The sequence below is a fragment of the Hemicordylus capensis genome, chromosome 1 (genome assembly GCF_027244095.1).
Source record: "Hemicordylus capensis ecotype Gifberg chromosome 1, rHemCap1.1.pri, whole genome shotgun sequence".
Classification (NCBI taxonomy): Eukaryota; Metazoa; Chordata; class Lepidosauria; order Squamata; family Cordylidae; genus Hemicordylus; species Hemicordylus capensis.
This window is the reverse complement of record NC_069657.1, coordinates 145391711-145413695: the sequence shown is the minus strand read 5'-3', so window position 1 is coordinate 145413695 and position 21985 is coordinate 145391711. Positions and strand designations below refer to the sequence as shown.

The 21985-nt window shown below is 42.7% G+C and overlaps 1 protein-coding gene and 1 long non-coding RNA gene across 2 annotated transcripts in view; one reads left to right on the top strand and one right to left on the bottom strand.

The window, feature by feature from the left end:
• Positions 1-45: 45 nt before the first annotated feature.
• Positions 46-7128, top strand: LOC128341004 (uncharacterized). The gene is made up of 3 exons (XR_008314143.1): positions 46-567; positions 2068-2245; positions 6731-7128. It is a non-coding gene; the product is annotated as an uncharacterized LOC128341004 (long non-coding RNA).
• KDM2A (lysine demethylase 2A) overlaps positions 4344-21985 on the bottom strand; it is a 120544-nt gene continuing 102902 nt past the window's right edge. The window contains exons 24-25 of the transcript XR_008314138.1: positions 5891-5985; positions 4344-4687 (exon numbers count right to left, since the gene is read on the bottom strand). The gene's annotated coding sequence lies outside the window, so the exon portion shown is untranslated. The remainder of the gene's footprint in view (positions 4688-5890; positions 5986-21985) is intronic.

Here is a 21985-nt window from a genome sequence, read left to right as displayed (position 1 = left end):
CTGTCAGTGCTTTTCTTGTTGCATCCACGGTTGGAGGAGCAGCAGCACCGACGTAGCAGAAGCGTGTTAGGAAGCTAGGGCAAGATGTAGAAATCACAGTGCGGTGCACCGACTGAGTGCTAAGCAGTAAGACTGGAGGGAACGGAACAGGAGCTCGCACACTTCCTCTTGGAGGAGGAGCGTGTGGGCTTGGGTAGGTTTTGTTTTTGCGGCAGAGGCAAGGAGCTCCAAGGGCCGCCGCACAGCTTCGGGCTTTTCCTTCTCTCGCTCTCTCTCTCTCGAGCTCGCCTAAACTATCAGCGCCCAGCCTAGGCGGGGTGGAAGAGGAGGGAGGGGGGAATGGAAGCCTGCCTTGCACACACCGGAAAGTTCGCCGCCCGATGCTGCCCTCTAGAGACTGCGGGCCGACTTGCACTTCACTTGGTGTTGGCCGGGCTTCGATGCGAGCGCAACCCGAGGCGATACGCCGCAGTAGGTGCTCAAATCGAGGAACGCCCGGAGGCCTAGCGGGCCACCCACTTGAGTCTTCCACGGCCTCAGCTGGTCCACGACTGTGTGGCCCATTAGGTACTTCCTCTCCAGCATGCGGGATTTGAAATGGAGTGAGGAAGCCAGGCTCGACAGTGTTTCACACTTAATTCAAAATGAATTTACCAGCTTCTTTAACAGAGCCTCACCTTTACTTTAACATCTCTAACGAGTGAGGAATGTCTGTCTTATCTTGGTTCCATGCTGAACTACACTTAACCTCTGAAGCTGTCCTTAATATCTAACTGAAGGTCATATTCTTTGGCCCTGTCTGTGAGGGCTCCGAGTCTTGATTTTGGCTGAAAGGCAGATGAAACCATGCCTCCTTCAAATATTTAGTTAAAAGACCTCCCTGGAGTGGGGGGAAATCAATCTGTGCCTATTGTATTAGTTTTAATATTCCTAGAGGCTTGCTTTAAATGAGAAGCTAAGCTTTTGGCATACTGATCCTGATTACAGGCCAGTTCCTATGCTGTTCATGACACTGACTGTGACAGCAGCTATGCAGGTGGAGGAGAGGAGAAAAGGAGGCTGACAGAGGGACAAGGAAGAGCAAGGAGCCTTAGTGAGGGGGGGTACAAGAGGTCAGTTGCGCCCCCCCCCCCCCTGGTTGGGCTATACCTCTAGCTACTACTTTGTCACCTTTGCCTACCTCAGATTTTGACTGCAGAAATAATATGAATTGCCAAGACCAACCAGCATCCTCCTGAGGGTTCTTAAAGAACTCATATGTGAAATTACTGATCACCTAACAATCAAGTTTTGTAGCCACTGTAACCAATTTTTAAAAGAGGGATGCAGAGGGGGATCTAGGGAAGTACAGGCGAGTTAGCTTAACATCTATCCAGTCAAATTGATGGAAAGCAGACTTAAGGATAAAATTGTTAAACATATAGAAGAACAGGCCTTATTGAAAGAGAATCAGTATGGCTACTCCAAAGAGAAGGCTTGCTTCATTAACATCTTTGAGTGTGTCAACAGGCATGTGGACAAAGATGACCTTGTCGACACAGTATACTAGGATTTTAAAAAAACTTGTGGCAATATTCCTCAAAGGATAAAGAGGCAGGTTCATGTGTGGATTGATAACTGGTTGAAGGACAGGAAACAGAGGGTAGGAATAAATTGAGTTTTTGCAATGGGGAGGGAAATAGGAAGTGGAGTCCCCCAGGGATCTGTACTTGGACCATTGCTTTTCAATTTATTCATAAATTACCTAGAAATTGGGGTAAACAGTGAGATGGCCAAATTTGCAATGACAAGTTTGTGAAATAGGAGCTCCAAAAGGATCTCTCCAAACTGGGAGGGTGGGTGACAAAATGGCAAATGTGGTTCAATGTAACTGTAAAGTGATGCTTATTCGGGCAAAAACAACCCAACTTCACATATACACTGATGGGGACTGAGAGAAATCATGTGGTCATGGTGGATACATTATTGAAAGTATCAGTGTGAGGCAGCTGTGAAAGCAGCAAATTCCATGCTTAGGATCATTAGGAAATGAATTGAAGATAATACTAATATTATGCCTTTAAACAGATCTATGGTGTGGCCACAGTTGGAGTACAGTGTACAGGTCTAGTCACCATATCTCAAGGAAGACATTATGGAACTGGAAAAGGTGCAGAAGGGGACAACCAGAATGATCAGGGGCCTGGACCACCACCTTTCTGAGGCAAGGCTACAACATCTGGGGCTTTTTTGGTTTAGAAAAAAGGTAACAAAAAGTTACACATGGTAGAGGTTTATAAAATCGTGTATAGTTGGGGTGGGGGGAGAGAGAGAGACTGATTTTTCTCCCTCTCTCAACATTGGAACTAGGGGTAATCCCATGAAGCAGATTGCCAGGAAATATAGGACAGAGAAAAGGAAGTACTTTTTCACATAGCACATAAACTGTGGAACTCTCTGCCATGGGATGTGGTAATGGCCACCAGCTTAGATGGCTATAAAAAGGGGCTTAGATCAATTCATGGAGGACAAGTCTATCAATGGCTACTAGTCTTGATGGCTATAGACTACCTCCAGACCCAGTGGTGGGATGCCTCTGAATACCAGTTGAGCAAAAGCAGAAAGAGGGCAAGACTTCATCTCTTGTCTGAGGCCTCCCCAGAGGGCATTTGGTGGGCTGCTGTGTGAAACAGGATACTGGACTAGATGGTCCTTGGGCCTGATCCAGCATGGAATCAAGTTGTATATTCCTATGCAAAAGAAAAGAGCTTGGATTTAAATGGGCATTTATAGTAACCTAATTTATTGTAGCTCCGAATAACTTAGCATTTCATATTAGCTTCAAGAAGAGTTATTACTAAAATGCACTTTCTGTTAAACAGAGGCCCTATTTTCCCTGAATACACTTTTTCCTAGTTAAGAATATCACCAGGTGTGTGTGTGTTTTAATTGCTTGGGAATTCAGAAGCTGCAGCCAAGACTCAAAACACTAACATGTTTGGTGCCATAATACTTAGGAAACATTTGTTAGAAAAAATAATGAGATTGGAGAGGTCCTGTATTCAGTGTAAGAAATAGGTGTATAGACTATATCAGTTAACCTTTGTGGGAACCTGTGAAAGAGATAAGGCTAACAGAAATCACTTTTCTGCATCAAAGCCTTTGTAATGTACAAAAGTACATATCTTTTAAAGCAGCTTTACATATCTTGATACAACTATAAAAATTGTATTAACAATCACCCTGTATGTTAGCCTACTCCTGTTCTTATCTGATAAAATTAGCAGAAGACAGGAGCTGAGTGCTCTGTATTGGCTGAATTAGATCAGCCCCAGGGCCTTGGCACCCATGTGAGATAAATAATCTTGCTACAGGCTCTTTATTAGCCAGCGTTGTCTTGAACGCCACTCTTGCCCGCTCTTCAGGACAATCTTAGTCTTTGATATGTCAGGAGCTAAACAGTAGTGAAATATCAGGACTAACATAGCATATCATCTCCTTTTGCTGAACTGTTATTAAGCCATAGATATGAGAAGAAAGAAAAGAGCCACCTATTCTCTCATAGCAAAGCCACATCATTGTACTATTGTAACCTAAAAGATTTGCACCTTTCACGGGGGCTTTTTTTGCACAACACACACCTTCATGTTGGTTCCAAGCATTTTTCTTCCTCAGTTTCTTGAGCACTAGAATGTGTCTGAAAATCTGATACAATTATCATTCCCATGCTGTGCAATAAAATAAGGAATGTCTCTTATTGCAGAATCTGATGCATCCATGGGGCTAATGCCACAGTTCTAGTCACCTGTTTCTAAAGTTTTGAAATGCCAGTGTGCTTGGCAACCTGAATTGAGGGAGTTGAAAATACCACTTATCACAGTGACTCACTAGCACCCATTATCTGCTATGGCTGAAGTGTCTCTCACTAGGCTCTGGTCTTAACTTGATGTACATACAACCATACATATGTTTAAGAAAACATGTCAAATATATTTTTAACTAGTACCCTTGAAAGCCTCACAAGCTTAAATAAAGCTTATTTCACAAATGTTCTAATTATTCATGATTTTAAGAGCAGTTTTCCTTCATACATATATGCAGTAATTTCTTGTTGATCACACACTTCTCTACCTCACATTTGCTCTCACCAAGGTCTATACATGTGACTTTGTCACCACTGTCCTGCACCCAAGAATAACAGACACTCATTGGGCCAACAACCAGTACCTGCACTTGCCCCATTTACTGCTGGGCCTTTCTCCCCCCACCTTCCCCATTGGGGTCTTGTGCATCTCCCCCCCCCTTCACACACACACCCCTTCTCTCTGGTCCTCCCACTCCATGCCATCAGCTGAGCTTTTCCAGTATTACAGTAGGCCACAAGGGGAGTCATGGCCACTCTAGCCCCTATCAACTTAGCTGTTTCTAGGCTGTTGAGGAGGCATCACTGGAGTCCTTAGACACTGAAGTCTATTGTACGATATTTCAGAGTCATTTATTACAATACACCATAGGTTTTTGAATGTGTAAGCAGAGTAAGGCTTTTTCTGGAAAGGAACAGCCAGCATTCGATGCTTATAGGTTGGAACTGATGAGCTCTTAGAGACATTCTTCATGTACACACACAGGGATCTCTGCATGCACGTCTGCAAAGTGATGCTTGGAATTATCACCTTTTCCTTGCAATTCTGTTTCTCATCAACAGTGTCTGTAGAAGTAAAGTGAAAGTTTAATAAAAGGCTTTGACTGCAGCAATGAAGCCTAAAAGTCACCTTGCTCACTGTTACAGTGAACATCTATCTGAATAGAAAAATGGAAATACTTCTGTATTTGATTCTGCATCTGCTTGTGCATGACCAGAAGGGGCCAGAAAAACATCCCAGCCCACATCAGGACCTTCCCCCTCCTGACTCACTAATATAATCCAAGAGGAGGAGAAAGATAACTACTGTTTACCATCCTCTCACAAGCCAGCCTAGCAACACCTTACAACAGAAATCACTTTTCCCCTCTTGGGTCAGTAGACCATCTGCAGCAGGAGCGGGGGGTGGGGGGTGGCACAAAGAATTGCTGATCTATGCCCAGGAGTGTTTGAGCAAAGTAACTTTTCCTTGTCCTATTATATTAGATCCTGCATAAACTAGAGAAGTTTTCAGACTTTTTGCCTTACACGAGTCCTTTCCATGTCTGCACCTCTGCCAAGAAATCACTCTGCCTGCCTTAGACTTCAGTGTAGAGAACTGCAGAGCATATTCTAGAACAGTGCTCTTCAATGCTTTTGGAGTCATTGACCAGTACATTATTCGTGCACAGTTTCCTGGACCAGCGATTAGTAAGGGGGTCGCCCCCCTCACCCCCAACCACAACCCCCACCCCCAAATTTTTTGGGAAAGCTCTCCGGAACTCATTTCCAGGCAGTCCTCGCTGCTGGATAATGTTCATTTCAAGAAAGCGAAATGAACGTTATCCAGCAACGAGGGCTGCCTGGAAATGAGCTCCGGAGAGCTCCCAATGGCCCCTGCTGGCTTGTAATTGGGGTTTTTTTGTGGGGGGGGGCGTGATTTTTATTCGTGATGCCTCACGGACTGGTACCCAATGCCTTGCGGACTGGCACTGGTCCACGGACTGGTGGTTGAGAAACACTGTTCTAGAGTTTACACATTTTGCACTTGGCAGGGCTCATTTAGCTTCATCACTGTCCTATGGGAACTTAGAATAATCCAAAACACCCCTCCAGCATGGGTGCCTGCTGGAATTTTTGGGGGCAGGGGGAGTATATACATACAAATATATCCATCAAATATGTAAATAGACATCTAATCTAGTGATAATTTGAGGGAGGCAACTGCCTACTCCACCCCATGGATGCCCATGCCCTCCAGCTGCACATTGAGCATAAGCGCTGACTTACACCATCAGACTGCTGGTTCATTCAGCTCAGTATTGTCTTTGCTGGCAGCAGAGTTCTTGACGTGCTTTACCACTGAGCTATTATCCATCTCATAACTGCAAGGAAAAGCATTGTGGGGATAAGAATCAGTAGTCACGGACAAAGTCTTTCAGATAAATTAGTTTGCTGGTACTGATCTTCTCATTCAGGAACTCCTGATAAGCTTCTGAGGAACTGAGTTTGGAAAGCATTGACCTAGAGCAAAGGCGGGGAACCTTGGCCCTCCAGCTGTTCTGGAACTACAACTCCCACCATCCCCAGCCACATTTGTGGCTGGGGATGATGGGAGCTGTAGTTCAAAAACAGCTGGAGGACCATGGTTCCCCACTCCTGACCTAAAGGAAATGAACCAATGGCATAGCAGTGGAAAGCGATGACTGGCATCCCTGGCCTGATCAATATATGCACACATTCCCTACAAACACTAATGTATATTTTAAGCCCTTTATCATGAGCTTAAAAGACTATTGAATAACAAGCAAAAATAGAAGAGGCCTTATACTGTCATTATGTGGTAACTTACAAAGACAGCTTCTACCCAGGAACATGCAATTCCAGTCTCAAATGCTAAGTGGTTCTACAATTTTAAAAGCCTGTGGGATTTTTTAAGTTTTAAAAAAGTTGCTTACAAACTCACTCATGCACCAAAAAGCATCAGACACTCTAAAGTTAGAGAGCTCACTTTTACTGCTTACATAGCACAGAAATTAATACTTCTCACATGCTGAATTGTTCAGTGTGCTCATGCGTTGTACTGACACCTTAACTTCAGTGTGCTCACACTTTCCTTTGATCTTTCAGATCTAATAATCTCTGCAAGTTGGGGACAGTGCGCAGAAGACTGGTGGCAGACTTTGAGCCAAGTGTCTGTCCTGTGAGTGACACAAGTCAGCAAACGAATGGAAGAGGTGGGTAAGTTCTCAGAACATTAGCCTTGCAGTGCATAAGATTGGCCTCTGCAACAGGCAGGCTCTGTTTTAAAATTAACTGAATACCCAAACAAACAACATTGGACTCTGGTGATGAAGATACGCTTTGCACAAGGTTGGCTGTTAAGACGAAGCTTGTGCTACAAAATGCATAAGATCGCACACTAACTTAAGATTAGCCATACAGGAGGTTGGTTATGAATGTAGACTGTAAAAGCATGTATCCTATTAAATATTGATATTTCATTGACCCCAATATTGATATTGTTGCCCTGCCCCACCCGCCGTAACAATGCAGAGGAATTAAAATGAGGCTGAATGACCAAGGACAAGTGTGGGTATAAGGAAGCACAACACATGAAACTGTAGAATATGTTTTAATGCTTTCATGGAAGTTAAGGTGGGCACTCAACTCCTTTCAAAGGTTTTTTGAACCTAGAAATCCCTAGGTATTTGGAGAAGAACATTAACTGAATCACTTGTGGGTAATTATGATACTTAGTATATGTGTTTTAAAGTACTGAAAGCACATATTCTCTCCAAAATCTTTGCATCAGGTTCGTAAGGTAGGCCAACTTTTATTTTCCATATTATTCCTGTTTTATCATAGTTTTCTCAGTAGTTTAAAAATCCTGTACTAATTATACATGATGCACAGTAGTGCATCCAGGGAGCTGGGAGCCAAATGGTTTACGGCAACCTGTACAATGTACAGACACACACAGCACATGCAAACACATACCACAGCATGCCACATACGTATTTAGTAAATATGTACTGTATACTGTATATTATACTGTAACATGCACACAGGCACCACCAACATGAGCTGAGGCTTGCCACAGCACACGTGCTAGTGTGCTGCAGCACGCACCATGTATAAACACTGCGACATGCCATGCACAAACAGTGCAGCAGCATGCAAATATGCTGCAGCTTGTCAAGTACACCTACCCAGCCCATATACCAATATACTGAATGAAAACACCTTGTGTATCATGCACACAGCAACATGTCATACCAGTGACACACACACCACACACAGGTGTGCACACAAACAGCACAACAGAAATGCAGCAGCTCCCTTTCTTTATCCACAAATACACAATGCAGCAGCCTGCTCACTCAGATAGCCATTTTTGTTTTGGGAATCTGATTCCACTAGGACAGCTTCAATCCATCAAGCAGACATGAATAGCAGACTTTCCTCTCTGTTAAATGATTAAAATAGGAACTTAATCTCATAACTTTTAACATAACCTCAACTTCTAAAAGGAGATTTGGAGGGAGGGAGGAAACAATTGTCAACAAGGTTGCACAGCAAGGTTGTCTGGTTCACAGCTTTGTGTTTGTTTGTTTTTAAATTGCTATAACCTAGCCATTCATCAAAATGTTTTGAAGTTTGGTCAGAATATATCCCTCATAAGGTAGAGTTCCCATGCCAAATTTCCTATGATAGGACAAATTGTCTTGATTCTATGATTAATAGAATTTTTAGGCTTTGTGGCATTCACTCACTAATTATACAGGCACTCCATGTTTAAGTATCTTACTGTGAAATACATGGTCCACAAGGGCATACAGCTCTAAATACAAAATTAAACATATGGGATTCTGTAAATCTCTGAAACATTTACAAACCAATGTTTCTTTTTGTGTTAAAGGTAAATATGCAACATTGTGCTTTGCTCCCTGCTGACCTCCCAGCCACTTTGCGTTTGAAAGCAGTCCCTTGACAGCTAATTGACTGAGCAACTGTTCTCAGTCTGTACCCTCTCCGGTTCAGTTGCGACTCTGGAGACAAGGAGTGTGCTGTTAATTGAATTCAGCTTGATGGAGCAGAATAGGTTTGCTTGGAAAGCCAGAGGAAGATAGAACCAGGATCTAGACAGCAGTTGCTTGTATCAGAGCCTGTTATTCCTCAAGTGCTCATCCTATCTTGTTTCAGAAGATGGCTAGTCCCCTTCCTGAACAACCCCACTCCCCACTCAAGCATATCTGAAGCAACACAACTATTTGCTGAGTACCAGGAACCTCTTTGAGACAATACTTTACAGCCTTCTGCCTTTGCATACTTAGAGATGTTTAAAATGTATGGTTTGGCACACTCTGCTCTGGCTTTTATTTACAAGATCACAATGACCTTGTTTGTCAGGAAGACATTTGGCAGGTGTAGCTTCCCCCTTTGGATAAAAACGAACCCCTGAGAAACTGCTCCTAGGATACATGCTCAAAATCACTTAATAAATATTAAACATGCACTTTAATCAACTACTTGTACCCACATTCAAGATGGCTATGAGTGAAGAAAGAGGGCTAGTAATTTACTAAAAGCTAGATGTTGGGATTTCAAACTTTGCTCCAATAAGGAAAATCAAGTTTAGAAGTGAAGCTGCATGGCTTCACTTTGGGGGCGTGGGGAGAGAGCAAGACATTAATATAGACATTAATACGCTTTAATACAGACACCCAATTAGATTCCATTAACATTTTCATAAATGAAGCTGGAAGCCAACAGCAAATTCAATCCCATCCTTGAAGTCAAAGTGCTAGATCTTTGGTGACAGCAAGCCAAAATTAATGTCTGTTAGCCAAGTCCTCCAAATTGATTACAAGTAGTACTATGCAAACCATGTTACTTCAGGGTTTTATCTAATAATTCATTTTGAACCCAGAACAGCATTCAGCATCAGAAGTAGAAAGTCTGGATCATAGCATTCATATTGAATTAGTCAGCCCTATTGCAACAAATGACACACACACTAGCAGCAGGTGTCTGATTATTTCTGGTGAAAGGTAACCAAACTAGTCACTCAACCTGCACCAACAAAGTGTCATTCAAAAATGACTGGAAACAGCAGGGCCTGAACACAAAATCCTTAATTATTCCTGTTGAATTCAGGAATACAGATGAATTCAACAGGAATAATTAAGGATTTTGTGTTCAGGCCCTGCTGTTTCCAGTGGCTCTTCTAAGTACTCCATTGCAAGGCCCCTCTTGTGACACTGCATCACTTAAGTCAGGGGCAGACAGAGGGACAACTACTAGGAACATTGGAAGCTGCTGGACCATTGGTTTGTATCGTCTACACTGACTGGCAGCAGGTCTCCTAGGTTTCAGGCAAGAGTCTCTCCCAGCCCTACCTGGGGATGCGAAGGATTGAATCTGGGGCCTTCTGCATACAAAGCAGATGCTCTACCACTGAGCTATGGCCTCATCCTTGCCAAGTAGCCCTGTGACATCAAATCAGATGTATTAATGGCATAGCATTCTCTCATATTGGACACTGGGCTATTCCCTGCACTGTACTTTTCTTTGTACCTACAAGGATATGTGTTGTTATTTCCACAAACAGGAATCCTCAAAGCTCCAGTGAACAGAAAGAGGCAGCTTCTGAAATCTAAATATTCAACTTATGACATGATCCTTGCATGCAGAAAAGATTAGTCTCTGCTAAAGATCTGAGTTTTGTATATTGTTATGATTGGAGATGCACATTGGCCAAACCTCACCTAAATCAGGGCTATGGTAGGAACAGAAATCCCCAAGTTGTCTAAAACAGGGATCCTCAACGTTGGGCCCCCAGATGTTCTTGGACTTCAACTCGCATAATCCCCAGGCCCAGTGGCTTTTGGCTGGGGATTATGGGAGTTGAAGTCCAAGAACATCTGGGGGCCCAACGTGGAGGATCCCTGGAAGAGGTAGGGCTACCACATATGCAGGGCACTGCCTAAAGACTATTTCAATACTCAGAGAAGTGCCTGCCCCCTGCCTTCTCCAGAAAGGCATGTACCTTCTGTCCACAGCCTTCCATTTCACTATGGAAAGAGGCACAAATAGAATCTTTGTGTTTGATCTTTTCTCTTTGGTAAAAGTTTTTTTTTTAAGTCACAGTACTTAGCACTGTATTTATATAGCACTTTCTTAAATCCTCAGAATGTTTCACATCTCATCTCAGTAATCCTTGCAGAAATGTTGTAAGGTAGTCTAGTATTATCTCCATATGAGGGGTGGGCTGAGGCAGAGAGTGGCATGACTAAGCCACTCCAGATCCCCTGCTAACTGGGCAAAGAGGCACCTTTTACCGTGGTGATTCTCTTTATTTAGCGGGGGAGAGTAACTGGCCCTCTCCACCCCCAACACAGTACCTCCCGTGACTGTTGCTGGTGTCTATCTTGTGTTTTTTTAAAAAAAGAATATGAGCCCTTTGGGGACAGGGATCCATCTTATTTATTTATTATTTCTCTGTGTAAACTGCCCTGAGCCATTTTTGGAAGGGTGGTATAGAAATTGAATTATTATTATTATTATTATTATTATTATTATTATTATTATTAAGGCCAGCCAGTGAACTCATGCTTGAAGGACAGGTGGACCTCGTTATCTGTGGATTCCATATTTGCGGTTGGGAAAAAGACACCCGGCCTTGGCATACTTGGGGGGGGGGGGGAACAAAAAACAACACCACATGCCGACATTGCGTATCCGTGGGTCGGAGATGGCCAGAAATGACCACGGAGATAATTTCCAACCGCCATTTTCTTTGACAGAGCCACAAAATGGCTCCTGTCTTTTTTTAAAAATAGAAAAGTCTGCCAATTTTTGGCTGATTTGGGGCCACAGCATGACTCAGGGAGAGCAGCAGAGCAAGGTAAGAATTTCCCCCTATGAAATCTGGCCAATTTTTGGCATATTGGGAACCTAACCTCTGCAATCCCATAGGTTCCCTTAACCCGATACTTGTGGTTTCCATATCTGCGGCTGCAGCCCGGAATGGAACCTCTGCAAATCTCAAGGTCCACCTGTATTTGAACTAGAGATATCCTGGTGCATGTGTCATACTCATGTGAGCTTCCAATTCTGTTTTGGATGCATCTGATCATGACATGCTGTGGTAACAGAGGATGGAATGGGGATCCTATGCTGAGATGAGGGTCTGCCCAACAGGGGACAGATATGATGAGGTAAGTGCAGCCAACGCATTTGGGCATCCCTCTGGGGGTTGAAGTGTAGCAGGAGGAACCAGTGTTGTAAGGTACAAAAGTGGAGATACACATGGGGGGAGGATGTGGGTCGTGGAGGCCATGTAGCTCAGTAGTAGTTGTACTGTGTGGGCATGGTGCCATTGATGATGTGCAACTTGGGTTCCTAGAGTGGAGATGGCATGGATTCTCTCTGCTGGCAGGTAGATTTTTGCATGTATGAAGTGGACAATGAATTTGATGTATCTTGTGAGGTTGAGGTTGGATTTCTCGTAATTGTTTTGGAGACTGAGATAGTTTAAGAGGTCAACTGTGTCCACTAGGGAGTCGTGGACTATTTGGGGAGTATTGCCAACTATCAGCCAGTCATCCAAGAACGAAAATTTGGATTCCTTGTTGTTGTAGGAAGACTACACTGGGGCCAGAGTTTTTTGTTAAAACCTTTGAGGCTGAAGGGTCAGGACTTGAACTGGTAGGTTAACCATTTTATTTGTATCTAACTGTTGTGTGCTGTGTTTTGGTCATGGACCGTAAATAAAAATATGTATGTAGGTAGGTAGGTAGGTAGGTAGTAAGCATCTTTGCCTAAGCAAGCGAACCTAATCCCCTGTTAGAGGAGGGCGAGGATGGTCGGTATTGTTATACGAAACCATTTGTATGTACAATAATGCATTTGTTCAGTTCCCCAAGGTCCAAGCTGGGGTGAAGGCCTCCGTCATGCTTATGGATAGCGAAACAGGAGGAGTAGAATCCTGTGTGGCTGGATTTGGCAGCAGTTCTATGGCTTTCTTGTGGGAGGAGAGAGACTACCTCTTCCAGTAGGACTGTGGTGGGGATCAGTTTGATGGGTGGGGAGGAAGGAGATATAGAACTAAGTTCCAGCATGTAGGCAATTCTTATGATGGTGAGGACCCATGAATCTGATGTAATGGCTTCCCATGTGGTAAGATATGGGGATAGGCGGGTCCCCACCCAGCACTGGACGGACAGTCACTGTTTCTTGGAGAAGGGAGCTCATGGCTGAGATTTTGGCTGCTGGGTGTTGTAAGGCTGTCTCTTCCCATAAGACTAGTAGCAAGGTGTACAAAAGGAACTGTCCTTAGGATGGAACTGGGTGGATGGGCATTGGGGCAGGCTTCAGGTCCACTTGTTAGGTCTACTGATCTGCGATGAGGAAGATTGGTCACTCATGGGATGAGCGGTGTTGTGAAGACTTTAGACTGAAGGTGTCCAGTTTTTTGCCTTCTCTGTCAGGATCTATGTTTAGATAAGGAGGACTCCACCACCACTGAGTTAGGGATGGGATGGCATTGTAGAAATTTGCCCATCTGCTCTTCATCAGTATGGGCCTTATAAAAATTTTCCAGTCACTTGGTTAGCTGAGGCAAGGATGATGGTTTTTGCCCACAAGCTTTAGCGATCTCCATGAGCGCAGAGTTCATGAGAAGGGAAATGGGCTTTAGGGGTGTGCACAGAACCGCACAGCTGCGGTCCGGCACTGTGGAGGGGGTTCCTTTAAGGGCGGGGAGGGTTTACTTACCCCTCCCGCCGCTTTGCTTCCTCCAGCTCTCGTAATTACTGTAGAAATTGGGGCGGCAGGATACCTCCCTGCCGCCCCTTCTTGCTGCTCAATGTAAAATGCTCCGACAAGCCTTCTGCACACGCGCATGTTGCGCACGAGCTTCACGTCTCCCGGAGGCCCGGTCCACCTGGCCTCAGCCCCTGCCAGTGGGTAAACCGGGCCTCTGGTGGTCGGAGGCCCGGTCTACCCAGCTTCGTCTGCTGGCAGGGGCCGAGGCCGGGTAGACCGGGCCTCCGGGAGATGTGAAGCTCGCGCACGGTGTGCGCGTGCGCAGAAGGTTTGTTGGAGCATTTTACATTGAGCAGCAAGAAGGGGCGGCAGGGAGGTATCCTGCCGCCCCAATTTCTACAGTAATTATGAGAGCAGGAGGGGACAAAGCGGCAGGAGGGGTAAGTAAACCCTCCCTGCTCTTAAAGGAACCCCCTCCACCCGGACAGGCCAGGTCTGAACCGGTCCAGACGGTCTGGAGGCTTTTACAATGGCCTCCGGACCGGTCCGGACCCATCCCTAATGGGCTTGTGCATCCTCATCAATGAGCCCAAAGAGTGCATCGGGATCAGTCTTGAGTTGCGTCAGTTGGATTCCCAAGGAGGTAGCCACATGTGAAATATAGTCTGCATATAATTTGTAATCTTCTGAAAGGAAGCCAGGTTTAGAGTCTACTAGAAGATCTGGCGGTGATGAGCCTAAGGACACCAGTTTAGACTGGGTGGATTGTCCTTCCACGTCTTCATATTCGGACCCTTGATCAGTGGTGTTTTCATCACTGTGGTCTAGTTGTGTGTCTAGTATGTCATCCAGGCGTTTGTCCCCATGCGATGGCTGTTCCAGCATGATGAGACAGCTGTTTAGGAGAAGTAGGGACTATAACCCCTGCTGACTTGGCAAAGAGACACCTTTTAATGTGGTGATTCTCTTTATTTGGCAGGGGGAGAGTAACTGGCCTATCCACCCCCAGCACAGTACCTCCAGTGACTGTTACTGGTGTCATGTTTCTTTTAGATTGTGAGCCCTTTGGGGACAGGGATCCATCTTATTTATTTATTATTTCTCTGTGTAAACTGCCCTGAGCCAATTTTGGAAAGGCAGTATAGAAATCAAATTAATAATAATAATAATAATAATAATAATAATAATAATAATAATGATGCCCCAGTGAGGCACTACCTTGGCGTGGTTGTGGGGCTTGCATGCTCTGAGGAAGGTGAGAGCTATGCCAGAGGTCCAACCATACTGGACAGGTCTCACCAGAGGAGCCAGACAAAGAGTGCCTCTCCCATCAACAATATGGTGAGACGTAACTTTAATAAATCTATACCAGATCGGTCGTCGCCCAGGTCAACAAGGACCATGTCAGGTGCTATAATCCCTGGACATCTGGTGGCAAGTGGGCAACAGGACTCAGGATCTTCAGTTGAGCAACCAGGGCTGAAGACAGCAAAGTTACTGGAAGAAACGTCGCTTAACCGAAAAAAATATACGAAAAATGCCAACAAGGAAATAATGATCTGCTATTACAAGTCTAGTCCAACTAGAAGAGGTTATTTAAAAAGAATGTACCAAATTTGGAAAGAGAAGCATCCAGATACAGAAATAACAGAACAAAGGCTAGCAGACCAGAGAAGATTCATAATAAGAAACAAAGTATTCACAGGAGTTGAGCTGGAAGAACTGCAAAGAGCAACACAGGCTCAAGATATGGAAGAAGAATTACCACCAACTGAAGCAGTTGCTCAGGCACAGGTGGAGGAGGTGTTGGAAATAGAGGATACCACTGTTGCTGAACTGTTTCAAAATCAAAACCAGGCAACCTCCCCATTGCCTTTACCTCAAAAACCCAAATGGCGTTTAACAGAAAAGCAACAAGAACTAAAGCAAAAAATAACTGAGCACATGAACCAAACAACCACCAGGGTTCGACTTCCAGCTCTAAAAACAGTTGCCAAAAAACAACTTGCTCAGGTATTAAAAGATGTCAGTGCTGCACTTGCAGAAACAACAACCAATAATTTGCAAGAAACAAACCAACTAATGTACAGTGCAGCAACAACAACAACAACACAAGAGCTCGGATATAAGATCAGTGGACCTGTCAAAAAAGAAAGTAGTACATCACCTAAATGGAAGATTAGATTAGAAAATAAAATCTCCAGGCTTAGATCAGATGCTAGTAAATTGAAAGATATGAAAGACAAGAAACTGAAGAATGAAAACACCAAACAGTATCTGATCCAAAAATACCACCTAGATTCAAGGAAAATTAGAGAAGTCCTGGAAATAATAAAGCAGCAAATAACAGCAGTGTCAAAGAAGATTAGCAGATATGAAGCCAGAACTACACAACACAGGCAGAATCTCCAATTCCAGTCGAATCAGAGGCATTTCTACCAAAGCATAGAAGGAGAAACTGCAAGAAACGTAGAAACACCAAATAAAGAAGAAACAGTGCAATTCTGGGGGAAATTACGGGACAATCCAATAGATTATAATAAAAAAGCAGGCTGGGTGAAAGAGGTCAAAAAATGTAACCAACAAATGCAAGATCTAATAATAACACCAGAATTAATAAGTGAAAGAGCAAAGAAAATTAAAAATTGGACTGTTCCAGGTGACGATGAACTGCATGGCTTTTGGCTCAAACACCTAACAAGTCTTCATAAACAACTATCAAAACAGTTCAATCACATTTTGCAAGGAGGTGATATCGAACAATGGCTAACAACTGGGAAAACTCATCTCATCATGAAAGACCCAGCAAAAGGTGCAGTTCCAAGTAATTATAGACCGATAACCTGTCTGCCAACCATGTTCAAATTATTAACTGGAATAATAGCAGATGAAGTGATGCAACACTTATTAACTAACAAACAGCTTCCAGTTGAACAGAAAGGAAATTGCCCAAACACCAGAGGCACAAAAGACCAGCTGCTGATTGACAAAATGATTTTAGAAAATTGCAAGAGAAGAAAAACCAATCTAAGTGTTGCATGGATTGACTACAAGAAAGCCTTCGATTCATTGCCTCACACATGGATACTAAAATGTTTAGAAACAACTGGTGTCAGCAAAAACATTCAGATATTTATTAAAAAAGCAATGAGCATGTGGAGTACACAGTTAATCAATGGCGAGACACTTGGACAGGTTAGCATTAGAAGAGGCATTTTCCAAGGGGACTCACTATCCCCTCTTGTTTGTAATCGCCATGACCCCACTTTCACAAATACTAAACAAAACAGGCCTTGGATACCAAACATCTAAAACATCAAGTAAAATCAACCATCTGCTGTACACGGACGATCTGAAGTTGTATGGAAAGTCCCAGTCAGAAATCGAATAACTGCTAAACACTGTCCGTATATTCAGTAGCGATGGAGTTTGGACTAGACAAGTGTGCTGCATTAATAATGAACAGAGGAAAACGAAGAAAAACAGAAGGAATAGAACTGCCCAATGGAAGCAACGTCAAGAACCTGGAGGAGAAAGAACCTTAAAAATACTTGGGCATTCTCGAGGCTGATAACATCGCGCACACTGAAGTTAAAAGAAAAATTGGAAGTGAATACATCAGGAGAGTTAGAAAAATCCTCAAGTCCAAACTCAATGGCGGGAACACCATACAAGCCATAAACACCTGGGCTATACCTGTTATGAGATACACTGCAGGAATAATAGACTGGACCCAGGCAGAGCTAGAGACGCTAGATCGTAAGACCAGGAAAATCGTGACCATCAATCATGCTCTGCACCCCCGCAGTGATATAGATAGGCTCTACCTCCCTCGCAGCTCAGGTGGAAGAGGAATGCTACAAGTCCATCAAACAGTAGAGGAGGAGAAAAGAGGCCTTGAAGAATATATCAAGGACAGTGAAGAAGATGCACTTAAAATGGTTAATAATGAGAAACTATTCAACACCAATGAAACAAAGCAGGCCTACAAGAAAGAACAAGTCAAGAACCGAGCAGAAAAAAGGAAAAAGAAGCCACTGCATGGTCAATATTTGCACAATATAAGTGGAAAATCAGACATCACCAAGACCTGGCAATGGCTTAAGAATGGCAACTTGAAGAAAGAAACAGAGGGTTTAATACTGGCTGTACAAGAACAGGCACTAAGAACAAATGCAATAAGAGCAAAAGTCGAAAAATCAACCACAAACAGCAAGTGCCGCCTTTGTAAAGAAGCAGATGAAACCGTGGACCACCTAATCAGCTGTTGTAAAAAGATCGCACAGACTGACTACAAACAAAGGCATGACAAGGTAGCAGGGATGATACACTGGAACATCTGCAAAAAATACAAGCTACCTGTAGCCAAAAGTTGGTGGGGCCATAAAATTGAAAAAGTGGTAGAAAATGAAGATGTAAAAATATTATGGGACTTCAGACTACAAACAGACAAACATCTGCCACACAATACACCAGATATAACTGTAGTCAAGAAGAAGAAAAAAGTCAAAATAATCGACATAGCAATAACAGGGGATAGCAGAATAGAAGAAAAAGAAATAGAAAAAATCACCAAATACAAAGATCTACAAATGGAAATTGAAAGGCTGTGGCAGAAAAAGACCAAAATAATCCCAGTGGTCATTGGCGCCCTGGGTGCAGTCCCAAAAGACCTTGAAGAGCACCTCAACACCATAGGGGCCACAGAAATCACCATCAGCCAATTACAAAAAGCAGCTTTACTGGGAACAGCCTATATTCTGCGACGATATCTATAACAATTGACAATAAAATTCTGGCATCCCAGGTCCTTGGGAAGGACTCGATGTCTGGATAAAACAAACCAGTCAATAACACCTGTCTGACTGTGTAAACAAGAAATAGTAATAATTTGGACTGACATCTTCTGGACTGAGGAATGGTGTGTACTGGTTCATGGTGGCAGAGGCAAAGGTTCCTGTCTCTGATTGACTTGATGTCGTGGTAGGGGTAGCATCTCTGAGGAGAGGACCTGTGAATCAGCCCCGGGAAAAATGGAGTGGCCGAGTTGAATGTCTCAGCAGTGAGCAGGATCGAGCCCATTTGGGTTGCTGATACTCCCACTGGTCCAGCTGGGAGTGTTGTGGCTGATGCTGCGGTCGACTCCTGGTAGAGGACTGGTCCACGAGCTTTCACTTTGGAGGCCAGGTTTATAAGCTTGACGGTACTAGTCTCCAGTGTGATAATTCCTGTAGTCTGGGAATTTGTCCCAGTTGGAATAATGTAGTAGGCTTCATCTTGGTGATAAGTGGCAGAAGCACTCGAAAGATGTTATTATGGTTGGGATCGACTGAAGGCTCTTTGTTTCAGGTTTGGGCAGAGTTCTTCGAGTTCGGAGCAATAGTTTTATATGTCTGAGTGAGCCTCTGTTTCATAAGGCAGTTCCCTTCACCTGGAGTGCTTCTGGTTTAGAATGGCTGTCAGATTTGGAGTGAAGATCTTTCACTTTTGTGTGTGGATAATAGGGCTCCTTGGTATCAATTGGGTCGTGGTTGGGCTCAAAGGCCAGTGTGAAATGGTGTGGTACTGATAGGCTTGTTCACTCTAGCCACAAACTGGCATAGTTCTTTGATTTGCTAACCATATATGATCTGGAAATGCAAGTAGGAGGAAAGGCAGACACACTTATAAAGTTTCAGTGGGCTTTACTAAGGCAATAGTGCTGATCAGGTAAGTCAAACAGGTCAATAAGATCACTCAGGTTTCTCAGTAGTGCAATCAATTAAATCAATGGTGTTTCGCATTGTAGCGTGGTGTAGTATTTCTAACTCAAATGTATTGGTTGCATGTGGTTTCAGTGTTAAACTAACTAGTAAAAACCAAACAAAGGATAGAGAAATGGAAAGAAGAGAAAGTGGTGGTTGCATCTTCCGGCGAATATGGTGTCTCAAAGAGAGGCACCGCACTGGCTCCCCTGGTGTCTTGGCTCCTATTCAGCCTAATTATCTCCCATCAACATGATGGAGATTGGATTGCAATGCAGGGCTTGGTTTTTTCCCCCCTCGGGGGGGTAGTTTGGGGGAGATCTTCCTTGGATGAACCCCCGGAATAAACCTTTCTGCTTAGGCAATTGGCTGATTGGGAGAGGCGAAACATCAAAGTTGAGAGATGACCTCGCCACCTAGCTACTTTAATCTTTCCTAATTAATCTCTGAGAGAACTACAGTTGGAAGTATGCAAGATCTTTGGTATTTTTACTATGCTTTCTGAACCTTTTACTGACTTTCCTAGAAGCAATTACGGAATGATTTACAGCGTTAAGAGGAGGGCTGGTGGAGGAGAATGGTGTCCACTGAGATTGCCGCTTGGATGTTTTTTCTTTTTCCTCTTCGTCGCAGAGCCTACAGTTTATATTTTTATCAGCACAGCCTTCAGATAGAAGACTGTAACTTCCACCTTGGACTTGGACTTTTTCTACTATACTGGTATCTCAATGTTGACCAATTTACAGCGTCAAGAAGGCGGCTGGTGGAGGAGAATGTTGTCCACTTGGATGTCTCTCTTCTTCTTTTCCATTGCAGAGCCCACAGATTACATCTTTACCAGCTCAGCTTCCAGCTAGAAGATTGTAATTTCTACTTTGAACTCGGACTTTTTCTTTTTTCTACGCTGGTATCTCTGCATTGACAAGATATTTTATGGCTGGTAATTAAACTTACTGTTTTGTGTTTCACTCTTTGGAATCCCTTTGAGATCCTTTTTTTCAACAAGGAGGGGATACTCTTTATTCTATTTTGGACTCTGAGAATCATGATTCAACAATGCACATTTTTCAAATTCAACATCAGAAAGTGGACAGAATAAATTGGAATGAAAAGGGAGACTCAAGGCTTTTCACATTTTCCCATGCGTAAGCTCTTGCATGGAGCAAGTTCCGGCATATTATGTCTTTGACAGAATACCTTATCTCCAGACCAAGAATGCTCTCAATTTTTTTTTAAGTTAACCCCTTATTGACTTTTGGTTCTCTCTCTATTATTTTGTTTTCGATGCAGCATAAGAAATACCTTTGAAACAAATAATATGTGTCCCCCCCCCCTTTTCTTTTCAAAATATATATAATGAGATCCCTGATTTCCTTAGATTTGATTTAAGATAAAATGTATTTTTAAAAAGGTATTGAAGTAACTAGGTTGAAACTATAAGGATTTTTTTAAAAATTCTTTCTTATTATATTCCCTGTGGTGTTTTCTCCAAAAATATAATAGAGGTTAGGGAAACTAGTTTAAACATTTTTACATGCAAATACTCATATATATCATGACTGTTGTTGCAAAGTTGTTTTGAATTTGGAATTAGTCTTTGCCCATTGAAGAATTGTTTTTATATTCCCTGTTATGTAACTGCTTTTATCAAAAATTTTGTGTAGAGGGAAATCTTTAAACTAATAGCCTAATATCTATCTATCTATCTGTCTATCATGGGTAAAATTGGAAATAGGATTTGATGGTATTGTATGAGATTGTGGTCAAGAAAATCTCAGTTGGTCTTTAAAATGATGAGAGAGTCCCCAGCTAGTTACTTTAGTTTATTAGTTATCCTGCCCCTTTCTATTATCTATCTTTCACCTTCTGTGATTTGTTTTTGCATACCTGGCTTTGGATACCAGTTATGAATATAAGTTAAATTGTTATATAATTGGCATGTAAGTACTGGGAACTCCATCATAGCTCTGTGCTATTGGAAAGAAAAATTTACATCCAAATACTAAGTTTCTAAGTCGGCATCTTCTCTCTCTATGAGCAGTCTTTTCTTTACCGTTCTAATATTTAAATACTTTGGGGAGTTAGAAGAGAGGTTCAAAACTATTTTTTCAACCCCTTTATATTCTAGATAGATATATATCCTTTTATACACTGGACTCTAGACTTATTTTGACCTTTTGGTTTTAATGAGATCTTTACAGTTGAGAGTTGCAATGTTTTCTTTGCATTATTACGTTGTCATAGACTTTTTTGTGGAGTAGTGTCACCTAGGAAGGAGAGCCAAATACAAAGTGATAATAGATACATGTGAAGATTTGTTGCATGATTCGGTGTTGAGCGTTATATTTTGGCAGATTCCTGCTCTGCTTTGAGGGACCCTTCTAAGTACTTTGATGGAGATATAAAAATATATTTTCATATTACCATAAAAATAATATTATTTATTATTTTTATACTATTACTTTGGAGTTCCTTTCTAGAACTAATGGCTTTTAGAGATTTGTATAGAACTAATAGCTTTTACAAGTCAGGTAATAACTAATTACCTGCTCGCCACCAGCTCATCTGGTGGGCCTTCTCTATGGCTGCTCCAGGGCTGTGGAATGCGCTCCCTGCGGAAATCCGTAATTTGAATTCTCTATTAGCCTTCAGGAGAGCCCTTAAAACATATTTGTTTGGCCTGGCTTTCCAGGGTTTTTAAATTCTAACCTGATTTTGGGGCTTTTAATTACTGTAACTGTTTAATTGTTGTTTTAAAATGTTTTTAAATTGTTAATATATTGTTTTTAATTTGTTTTAGCTTTTCATTGTTTTAGTGGCTTGTTTTAATTGTAAACCGCCCTGAGCCATTTTGGAAGGGCGGTTAGTA